Source organism: Patella vulgata, chromosome 5 (assembly GCF_932274485.2).
Source record: "Patella vulgata chromosome 5, xgPatVulg1.2, whole genome shotgun sequence".
In the NCBI taxonomy this organism is placed as follows: domain Eukaryota; kingdom Metazoa; phylum Mollusca; class Gastropoda; family Patellidae; genus Patella; species Patella vulgata.
Genome location: NC_065883.2, coordinates 42301155 through 42313531, shown reverse-complemented (window position 1 = coordinate 42313531; position 12377 = coordinate 42301155). Strand labels below are relative to the sequence as shown.

Genomic DNA, 12377 nt, shown 5'->3' with positions numbered 1-12377 from the left:
CGACAAATGTCTTCTACTAATGGGTGTACAAGCTGTTTATTGTTTATTGACTGTAAAGAAGACAAGAATCAGTGAATGTAACATGTTTTAAAGATGGAGAGGATTGAATGAACTCCAAAGCCTGAAAGATGGCGTGGAGCTCAGCAGTAAATATGGAAGCAGCAGGTGGAAGTCTAACAGAAATGATCCCAGGTGACGTGACGGTAGCCGAAGCTACCCGATCACCATCTTTGGAACCATCTGTGTACATGGGAGCATAATTACCATATTTAGACCTTAACTCTCGAAAGAGACTGAAACACCGTGGAACTAAATCGATCTTTGGAGGCGATATAGTCCAAGGTGGAGTACTAAAGAAAGGGGTATTCGCAATATTGCCATGACTGATGCCAGTATCTGACAGAAGGGTTTGAATACGAATACCGAATGGTATTAAGAGCTGATTTGCAATCGTCATTATACCATGGTTTATTGAAACGTTTTGGTTCAGTAATGGTTTTTGGAATCGCCTGCTCAGCTACATCTTGAAGAATCGAAGTGAATATAGCCATTTGCCCATCTTCATCTTCTAACTCTTTTGTATTAAAAGAGAAAAGACACAAAGATTCAAACATAGCCCAATCAGCCTTATGTAACGTCTACCCCGGCGGCATTCCAACCGGGGAGGGTCCATTGTTATCTACTATTAAGATCGGGAAGTGATCACTGCCACACGGATCTTCACTAACTCTCCGCGTAAAATCCTGAAACAGGACCGGAGAGCAAAAGGTTAGATCAAGGGAAGAAAAAGAAGCAGTTGCTGGATGTAGATAAGTAAGCGAGTCATTATTTAATAAGCACAAATTATTATTATTAATGAAGTCTGCTATTTGATTACCTCTGATATTATCCCTGGTATTTGACCATCGTCAGGGATGTTTAACAGGACTTCTTGACTGTTGCTTGGGATTGGGGTCGCGAATCTCCAAAACAATATCCATCATATTGTCCTGTTTCCCGAACCTGTTATAGGTTTGGACAGGATCATCTTCGCCCTTCCTACTACGGAAGGATAATGGTTTTGAACCGTCCTTCGGAGTTGAAGGTCGGTTTTTAGTGGTTTTCGGTGGATTTCCACCTTTTGGGGGTAATGAGGGTGGCTTTCCACCATATGAGGGAGGAGTTTCGGGCATAATTTCCTTGTCTGAGTGCCGAGAGGAATCAATAATGGTTTCTGTGGTAGTGGGGTTTTTGGGGAAGATGATCCTGTCTGCCTAGAAGCTGGCAGGTGCAACTCCAGTCTGACAAGCAACGGAAATGGTTTTTGGCTTCGCTTTATTTGCAAAGGAAGTTGCAAATATTGGCGATAGTGTGGCAAGCTCAACCAATTTCCGCGCTTCAGGGTAAGAAATATTTTTTTCTGTTGCACCTGTTTCTCTTTTTTCCACAAAGGAAATTCTCTTGAATAAGCAAAATGAGATCCTTTGCAATTTGCACAGTAATGTTTCAATTGACAGGTTTCAGATTCGTGGCCATCTTGGTCACATCGTGCACAAATTGAATTGGTTTTCCCCTTACATACATTTTTGCTGTGCCCAAAGCGTTGGCACTGAAAGCACCGCAATGGATTCGGTACGTAAGGAGAAACTTGAACTAAGAGAAATCCAGCTTTTATCGTTTTGGGCAGTTCTGGTCGGTTGAATGTCAGGATATAGGTATTTGTTTGTATAACGTTACCGTTACGCTTGATGGAAATGCGCTTTACGGCCGTTACACCTTGCGAGGAGAGATTTTCTAGCATCTCTTCCTCATTGCTACCTTCTAAATCCTGAGAACGAATAACACCTCTAGAAAAATTTAGACTGTTATGGGGTGATACTTTAATCGGGATGTTCGTTAAAGAAGTCGATTTTAATAAAGATAAAGAGTGTTGTTCTTTAGCACATTCATTTTCTTAACACATTTTGGTTCACCTGATAAACCGGCGAGACCTTTAGCAATTAAGAAAGGGGACTGTTTACTTAAGGAGGTTTCATTGGTACTCTCAAGAACCAGAAACCTATACCATGTTCAGGAGGTTTTATTTGATATTTCAAGAAATATCGTCAGTCGCTCCGCGTTTCGGCTGAGAAAGTTTTTTTAGTTTGTGAAGCCATTTATTAGCTTTTAAGATTCATCACTGACTGGTCTCCAATCACCAAGGATTGAAACATCCGTACAGGGTACTGCGCGGACATCAAGCGCTTACGCCCAACGAGAACAGCCAGTGATATACTCAGACAAAGAAAAGAGGAGATCTTGTGCTTTATCCGATTGCCCAAGTCGCTGTTTCAGAAAAAATGCTACAAGACACATAGGCTTAACTGCACTATAAACTAATAACACACTAAGGGGGAAAACTATCATCTTCTCGTCAACTAACAGGACCAAAGCCGATTGATCAGAGTGGGCCACTCGACCTCCCGTCTAGGTGAACCATGGGCCAAAGTAATGTTGCAGAGAAAAGGCCCGCAGGATTCCACTCTCCACCGACACGGGTCGCAACGCACGGCAAACACGTTGTCCCATTACAGGGATCCTTTTAGTCGCCTTTTACGACACACAGGACATACGGAAGGTATATCCTTATCACCCCCTACACCCCGGGGGGGGGGATTAATGAAAATGTGGTTTAACGCCCTATTTTCCTGCACCAACCAGGATAATGACATGAATAGAAAGCCGTAAAAGAACCCCGACAGTTGGTATCCACTATCACGGTTTGTCCAAAAAAGTAGGACGTTAAACCTCACTCCATTTCAAATCCATGAAGTGTTTATTTGAAAGCTCGACAATGTTTAACAGCCTTCTTTAGATTATATTCTGCGGGTAGCACTTCTTGTAATTTAACAAACACAATTACTACGATTGTCTCTAATATTCTGCTCTTCTGGTCGACAAAGTTACAATAAAATTGTCTAATCAGTCAATAAACTATTAAAATGACCATCATTTAACAGGTAATCACTCCAAATCTGTGCGATTCAATCACTTCATTTTTTCCGTGGCCTGCAATATTGTTCTCATTTGGTGCATACTTCTTCCGGTTTATCTCTATTGCCTTCGTAATCCCATTTCGGACTGGTTAATAAATGGTTGTGGTTGTTGAATTTTTCGTGGCTGTGACTGCTGGAACTGGTGTTGCTGGCCTTGTTGGGGTTACCTGGACTCGACCACAAATCCCATCACCAGGTTGAAGGACTAGGTATAGAACCTGGGCAGTGTGTGACTTAGAGGTGCCGATTGGGTCTCCTCCCCATCTCTAGTCCAATGGCAGGGCGTTGGGTCTGTATTCCACCCCGAGGATGAATTGGCCACGCTCGAATGGTTCCTTGATCAACTTTTCTATCCTTATCCTGACTGAATCGTACCAGGTCTGTCTTCATTCCTGACGGGCCCACCTCCAATTCCTTGGCCTTTATTGTATTTTGAATTATTATTATTTCAGTTGGATGATACAAAACCTCATTTAGACGTGAGTCCACCCAAGCAATATCCACATCTTGTATATAGAAATAAGCAAATCAAGGTAATAGTTGTCTCGTAGAATATTTGATACATTTTAAATTTATTAGTGAAATTATAATATTGCACAGATTCTATAATCAAATTGGTCGATGACTCTAAGGGATTTTGATCGCAAGTTGCCTTCTATAATGCATTTGCGGTTTCCCGAACCCAAACCTGAAGGTATGCTAGTAGTATTATACATCGATAAAGCTGGACAGTTACGGTAAAGGGAAAGAACGGCGTACCATTGGATGATTTTGTGAGGTGTATATGGACATGGGGTAATAAAAACGATCCAGGGGCAGTTTCACAAAGCAACTTACCCTGAAAAATCTGTGTAACTTTATCGTAACGTAAACTTACAAAAAAATAGCGTTTCACTAAATTAAGTCTACACGACTCTCACCCTGTCGTAAGTATGAATGAATGAAATGAGGTTTTATAGCACGTCAGCTCCAACCGAGCTATATTGCGCCAAACATACTTATGTCCATAAATATTTATTCCATAAATAAAAACAAATATCACAGATAATATATAAAATTAAAAATAAATATCAAATACTTCATGAATATAAATAATCAAAATAAAAGAAAACGGGTTACATGTACGCAAAATTTATAATAAAATTTTGTCTCTTTTAAAAAGTTTAGGATTTTGCAATATAGCTCCGGTTGAGCAAATAAATGATGTAATGTCTGACAACGGTAATATACTCTTCAAAAAAAGTAGAGGATATTGAAATGCAAATAACTATGCAGGTTGCGATATGATAAATAGCCATGGACATTTGACATGCTTTGAGAGTATGTTCACAGATAAAGAATTTATCGCCCCAACAGAACCACTGAGCTGCACATGCGACACGCAATAGCGCCATACACGTGGGAGTGGTTCATTGTCAAATTTGACACCTCAAGGAAGGTTTGGTGAAAACTGCCGCGTGTTGGTTTATCTATCCATGTTTGCTTTCCTATCGGTTCTTGCATTAGATTTACTGTTTAGCGTATCTTTGCTTTAGTGTGTTACGTTTAATTTGATCGGGAGACGTGTTCGTCGACATCAACGTCAACCGACAACACTGCAAGAATTGGCCGTGGCACTGCAAGAGGAGTGGGTCAGATTGACCCACATTGTGATTGGACGGTTGATTAGGAGCATGCCACGACGAATTGCTGAATGTCTGGGGATTGGTGTAGCAATTACTCATTATTAAGACAAAAATTAAAAACGTCCATTTTCACTTTTGACAGTGTATCTCTTTGCGAGTAAAATGGGGCCGTTATGTTCATGTGTAGGCCATTGACTTGTTATTAACATACACTGGTTACCTCTAATAAAAACAGTAGTGCATTTCCGCAGTTTCGTATTGTTTCTGAATACCCCCTACTTTTTTTGAAGAGTATATTTAGATTTAATATTTCCAAGATACTTGCACTCAGTCAAAATGTGCTTCACCGTCAAACGTACTTGACAGTGTTCACATTCTGGTTGAGACTCTCTTTAAGATGACAAAATGTGTTAAAAAAGAATGACCAATGCGAGAGGCGTGGTGTTTATTTGTGCCTGCAAGATCACGTGACCGTTGCCAGCGGCCATAAATGAGATGATTTATTGATGACTTAAAATCTTGATATGGAATTAAAAACGTTGATGGGGGAGATCTATATCAGCTTTGACAGCAAAATCTGCTTTATCGCCCCCCCCCCCCCTTATATAAACGTGACTGGGGACCCAGCAAAAGACGAGGTCTTTGCTGTTTAACCCGTAAGATAGTAGCAGACGATAGACATCAGCTACCAATGGGTGTCCAAGCTGTTTGTTATTAATTGCTTTCACTGAGGGCAAAGAATCAGAAAAGATGATGTATTCTAAATCTAACGAGGACTGGGTGAACTCCAATGCCTGCAGAATAGCGTCGAGCCCAGCTGTAAAAATAGAAGCACCAGGTGGGAGGCTTACAGAAATGCTCTCAGATGGTGTCGCGGTAGCCTAAGCTACCCGATCATCATCTTTCGAACCATCTGTATATATTGGAGCATAAACACCATATTTAGACCTTAGCTCTCGAAAGAGAGACTGAAACACCGTGGAGCTAGTATCTCTCTTTTTATGTTGCGTAAGATCGAAATCGATCCTTTGAGGAGATATAGACCACGGTGGAATCCTAAAGAAATGGGTATTCATAATACTGTCAAGGCTGATACCAGCCTCAGACAAAAGGGGTTGTATGCGAATACCAAATGGTGGATAACTTTAGACTTGAATAGTCTAAATATGGTATTAAATGTAATATGGTTTGGTAAAGATGATATTTTCGTACCATACTGCAGGGCCAGCTTATCACGTTTGTTGTGCAGTGAGAGGTCATGTGCCTCGACGTATAAACTGTCCACTGGGGATGTACGAAATGCTCCTAAACTGATTCTAAGTCCCTGGTTGTGTATGGTGTCGAGCTATTTGAGATATAAGTCGCGGCAGACCCATACACAATACACCCATAATCGAGTCTTGGTCGAATTAATGCTCGATATAATCGGCGTACGACTTTACGGTCCGATCCCCAGTAAGTATTTGATGAGGGCTTTCAGACATTTCTTCTTTAGGTTCTTAATGTGGGGGATAAATGATAATTTCTTGTCAAATATCAGCCCCAGAAATTTGGTTTTATCCACAACTGGAACGCAGTTGCCATCCAAGAAAAGTTCTGGATCTAGATGTAAACCTCGTTTCTGACAAAAATGCATGCAGACAGTCTTGGATTTCGAAAAATGAAATCCATTTTCGGTTGCACATTGTTGAAGTGAATTCAAACAAAGCCGCAACCTACGTTCGATTATTCGCATGTCTGTAGAACTATAGCACATCTGAAAGTCATCAACATAAACAGCGCCGTTTGTACCTGGCTTAAGGCTCGCTGGGATAGTATTAATTTTCTTCGCAAAAAGAGTTTGAGATAAAATACTTCCCTGTGCAACCCCCATTTCCCGAGGAAATGGGTCAGAGAATATAGATCTCAATCGTACCGTAAATGACCTATCTTCCAGGAAAACTTTTAATGAAGATTGGTAAACGACTTCGTAGGCCGGGGTTATGGAGGTTGCGCATGATACCATTTTTCCACGTGGCATCATATGCTTTCTCCAGATAAAAAAATATTGCAATTAAATGTTGCTTCTGGATGAAAGCGTCCCTGACGAACGTTTCAAATCGAACGAAATGATCAAGAATGCTCGTTTGGGACCGAAATCCACATTGGAGGTCAGTAATGAGGTTCTTGGGCTCGATGTACCAAACAAGCCTTCGATTGATGAATTTCACCATGGTTTTGAAAATACAGCTAGTTAAAGCGATCGGACGATAGTTGGTAGGATTCGTATCATCTTTACCCGGTGTAGGGATGGGAATTATTGTGGCTCCATGCCACGAAGGGGGGAAAATTCCCATCATCCCAAATCCGGTTAAAGGGGTCCAATAAAATTAAGAGAGTGGAAAAGGGTAAATCTTTTAGAATTTGGTAGTATATTTCATCTGGACCAGTTGCAGTATCCCGAGCTCACTTTAGCGAATCCCGAAGCTCCGCGATGGAAAAAGTATCATTCTAGCATTCATCATTGAGGGACTTGAAATTCAGTCACCCTTTCTCCTGTTGATGTTTAATGCCCCGAAATCAAGCCGCCTTTTCTCCTGCAGTAATGCCTACAAAGGCATTAGAGGAGAAATTGGATGATGAATTAAATAAAAATGTAGTGGCCAGAGAATTAGCAATACCAGGAAATGTTGTTAAGGTGGTATTATCACCATTGAGATGGTTAACTGATAAATCCCTACTTTTACCTTTAATCCTATCCCATATCGACTTGGATGAGGTACGGGAATTGATCCTGGAGACATAACCTAGCCAGGAAGATTTCTTTGCTTGACGTATGGTTCTACGAGCCTTCACCCGGACCATTTAGTATGCCGCAATATTCTCCATGGAAGGATGGTTCTTTAATCGTCTCCTGATACGATCGCGCCCTTTAAGAGCTGATTTGCAATATACCATGGTTTATTGAAACGTTTTGGTTCAGTCGTGGTGTTTAGAATCGCCTGCTCAGCTACATCTTGAAGAATTGAAGTGAATAAAGCCATTTGCCCATCTGCATCTTCTAACTCTTTGGTATCAAAAGAGAAGAGACACAAAGATTCAAACATAGCCCAATCAGCCTTGAAGAATTGAGGTGAATAAGGCCATGGGCTCATCTGCATCTTCTAACTCTTTTGCATCAAAATAGAAGGGACACAAATATTCAAACAGATTCCAGTCAGCCTTATGCAAATACAACCTCTGAGGTATTTCGACCGGAGGCGTACCGTTATTATTAATCAAAATAGGAAAGTGGTCACTACCACAAAGATCTTCATTTACTCTCCATGTAAAATCCCGAAACAGGACCGGGGAACAAATGGTGAGATCGAGGGAAGAAAAAGAAGCTGTAGCTGTGGCTGGATTCAGATAAGTAGGCGAGTCATCATTTAATAAACACAATTATTAATGTTAATGAAGTCCTCTATTTGTTTACCTCTGTTATTATCATCGTGACTACTCCAAAGTGAATGATGACCATTGAAATCTCCCGTAATTACAAACGGGGGGGGGGGGTGCAACAAGGTCATCAAGATGGGTGGTAAATACATGTATACAGAACAGAGTGTGATAGGAATATGTAGAGTCACCCTCACTGCTACTGCCTGAAAAGACGAATTGAGGGTGACTTACTCTGCGGAATATTTCTATTAAGGAAAATGGAAACGCCACCGTGTTCTCTACCATCATTATTAGCAAAATAATTATAGGCATCAAAATCTCTGAGTTTTAAGGCATTTGAATTCTTTAAAAAAGGATAAGATTTTTGAATTAAGATTTGAACTAAGAAAGTCAAATAATAATTATTTCTATGTCTTATTCTTAATAGGTTGTCAACTCACTATTACACGATCATAAGTATCGTTCTCACACTTAAAAATCATTCACACCGGAAATAATAACACAATTACCTCCCATGTTTTTCTATCTTCCATGTGAATAGCTATCTTCAAAAGTTTGAATTTGAAGTTGAAAATGATATTTTTGCCAATTTCTCAACTGGCAATAGTGAATTATAGGATTAATAGGATTATTCTTTAACAAGGTAGGACTGTTTATAGATACCGTCGATTTTAAGGCTTTATTTTAATACATTTTAAAAATATGAAATCATCGCTTTAAGAACACGACAATTCCATTGAATAATGGAATTAGCCATTTTCATGGATGTTTAACAGCACTTCTATGATGTGGTTTGGGGTCATGTACTTCAACAACAACATCCATTAGATTGTCCTGTATCCCGAACCTGTTACAGGTTCCGACAGAATCCTCGTCGCACTTCCTACTACGGAAGGCGGCCAATTTAAAATTTCTAGGAACGCCTATACCAGAACGTTCCTTGCTGTTGTCTATTTTGGTTGGATTTCCACCAATTGGTTGATGACTGGGGGGGGGGGGGGGCACAATCTCCTCTATCTCAATCTCCCCAAACTTATTAACAGTCTGGGTGCTGAGAATTTTATTAATAGGTTTATGTGGAACCGGAGGTTTTTGTTAGTTAAAACATATTTTATTGACAAATATCAAAAGGATTGAGCACAAGTTTCAAAAACTTAGAAAAGCCCTTTCCATACATACAAATAATAGACAAAATTTAATACAAACAAGATGTTATCCACCAAAAAAGCTATTGCTAATAATATATACTATTATATATATCATTACCTTTAATTTAAATCGTTTTGAAAGTTTGATATATTTGTGAACTTCAAGGAAAAGGTTTGTATTCATCTCAATTGACAATTCTGAATTGCCGCATAATTGGATATCTATATTTATCACAGAATAATTTGACAATGTATAAGTGACATTGCAGAAAATATTTTTCAGCATTTTCTATAAATTTGCCACAAGAACACGTGGGATGATTTATAACGTTTATTTCATACAAATCATTTTGCATCGAACTCTAGCCGTATTCTAGTGTGAATAATATTTTCATGTCTATTATCTTTACAGTAGTAGATTGGCGCTTTATGTATTAAGGAACGTAATTTCTGTTTGTATAGATATTTGAAGGATTTAATGTTGATTGATTGCTTTATGGGGTCCTCTAATAATTCCCAATCTCGAATTGTTGTGGGGAAGTACGAAGTTTGGTGTAATGTTGTTCTACAATAAGGATTTCTATATTCGCTAATGTTTCTTAAATTGTATTGTTGTGGTGTTTGTTGATAATATTCTAGAATGTCATATAAATATGCTGGGTTTCTCTGATTTTTTATTTGAAAAACAAATGTAGTTAGTCGCTTTTGTGTACGTCTGTCTGACAATTTATTCCATCCGGTTTCAAAATAAAGCGCTTCACAAGAACAAGTTTTAGTTAGTCCAGTGACAATCCTGGCAGCTTCTAGCTGTACCTTTTCAAATTGTTCGGTATTGGAAGCGTTACACCCATCCCACACCTCACATGCGTATTCCAATTTTGGCCTTATGAATATCAAATATACGTTATTTAGAGTTTGTCTATTAAAGGTGAATTTTAGTTTACGCAAAATATTTAATAATTTTGAGGTGGACGAGATAATAGTTTCTATATGGATGGTCCATTTGGCGTCATTTGAAAGCGTAATGCCCAAGTGTTTGTGACATTTAACCACTTCAAGTGATTGATTATCGAATATCAGATTCGGATAATTTTCTGGTTTTTTTAGAACTAAATAAAATAGCTTTTGTTTTGTTTGAATTAAAGTTTATCAGCCAATTATTCGCCCAAATGTTGAGATTTGTCAGATCTTAGTTTAGGGACTGTTCTATCTCTGCGACTGGCTGTTTGTTACACCCAATTGCCGTATCGTCAGCAAATAATCTAGCCACATTATGAAGTACATCATTGATGTAAGTCAAAAACAAAAAGGGGCCCAAAACTGATCCCTGGGGAACTCCTGATTCAAGAGTAATTTCTGATGACACAGAGTCATTTACGAATACCCGTTGAGTCCGGTCTTGGACATAACTAGACAACCACGTAATTAGCATGCCTGAAACCCCATGTTGACTTAATTTGTGTATCAAACCAGGTAAAAATACGCGGTCAAACGCTTTAGATATATCGCAAAAAAACATAGCAGGAATATAGTTGCTTATCTATTGCAGATGAGATATCATGATACACTTCTAAAAGTTGAAGAACAGTAGAGTAGTTCGGTCGAAACCCTGATTGGTATTTGTACAAGAGATTGTTTTCATGAAAGTAATTAAACAGGTGTTTGAAAACTACCTTTTCTAATAATTTACTCAAAGTACTTAATAGGCTTATAGGTCGGTAGTTTGAAACTAGAGAGCTGTCTTCTTTTTTTATAGAAAGGTAGGACATTTGCTTTTTTCCAAATTGTTGGAAAAACGCCCGATTCTAGTGAATATTAAAGATATATTTTAATGGTACACATATTGAGGTTTTGGTATATTTTAGTAACTGGTTACTAATATTATCAAATCCATTGGCTTTTTTCAATTTCAGTGTACTTATAAGATCTGCGATTTCCTTTTCCTCGACTAAAGGAATATCAAGTAGACAATTTGTTCGCTTATTGAATTTTGGTAATTCTCCTTGTTGGGTGTTATCTGAAATTGATCCGAAATAGTTGTTTAGTAATTCAGCTTTATCAAAATTTGAATGAGCAATTCTTCCATTGGGGTCTAAAAGTGGAGGAATATCATTTGATACATTTTGTCCCAATACTTTCCTAGATTATTCCAGTATTTCTGGCTATTTGTGTAGTTAGAATTCAAAGAATTTGTGATTTCTTCTTTGTATTTTGTTTTTAACGCTTTTTTAAAATTATTTACTTTATTTCTCTGAACTTTGTATTTTCTTAAATCGCACTCAAAGCTTTTTTGTGTAACCGGTTTCTGATTCGTATCGCTCTACGTATTTCTGTATTGAACCATCGTTTATCAGTTAGTCTTATAGTTATTGATTTCTTTGGTATGCACAATGTATAGCTATTTAGAATCTCATAAAATTTTTAACATATTAAGAGTCATTCTACGAGAAAACCATGCAGAGGGTGGGAAGGTGGGGGTCGGCAGATCAAGTCCATCTCTTGGGGATTTTATGGACTCCTCAAGACTACTTCACAGCCAAGAGGGCCGATCTCAAAATTTCACCGTTATTGAGAAACAGCCTCTGGGTGATTTTTGGCCAATTTTTGCCATTTTTCAGGTCATTTTTGGTCAATTTTCAGCCACCTATTGTAGCGAGTCTAGGGTTTGGATGGAAATGGTGGTGATTGGTGATGTAAGTGGGGGTCTTCCTGTGCCCCATTGTGAAGACCATAAAGTCGTATCTATTCTCTGGGTGTAATGATCAGTAAAATTGTAACATATGGCGACTAAAACCGACAATATACACCTGCGAAAATTAGCTCTATTTTCTATGATGCGGGGGTAGGTCAAAATATCGAAATGGTTTTATGCACAGCTCGACACACTCTATCGATATAAAAAATAAAATCTCTGTCACCTCACTTCAATCAATGCGAAATAATAAGTCAAAGTTGGTGAATTTTCCTATTGTAATCTCTCATTCTGTATGAAATGCCCAACTACTTTCATTCAGGGTAAGCCAGCTTTCTCCGTTTCTTCACCAAAGTATTCGCCAGCGCTCGCAGGTAGGAGCTTAAAGCCCACTCGAGCAAAACTAATCTCTTTTGATGATGATTGGTATCCAATCCATGATGGCCGCGCCCGAGACCGCAGAAAATTGTGTTTTTTC

General features: G+C 38.8%; 1 long non-coding RNA gene across 1 annotated transcript in view; it reads left to right on the top strand.

Annotated features, from left to right (window-relative positions):
* LOC126820275 (uncharacterized) overlaps positions 1 to 12377 on the top strand; it is a 175525-nt gene that overhangs the window by 142472 nt on the left and 20676 nt on the right. The window contains exon 3 of the long non-coding RNA XR_007679896.2: positions 3467 to 3547. This is a non-coding gene — a long non-coding RNA (uncharacterized LOC126820275). The remainder of the gene's footprint in view (positions 1 to 3466; positions 3548 to 12377) is intronic.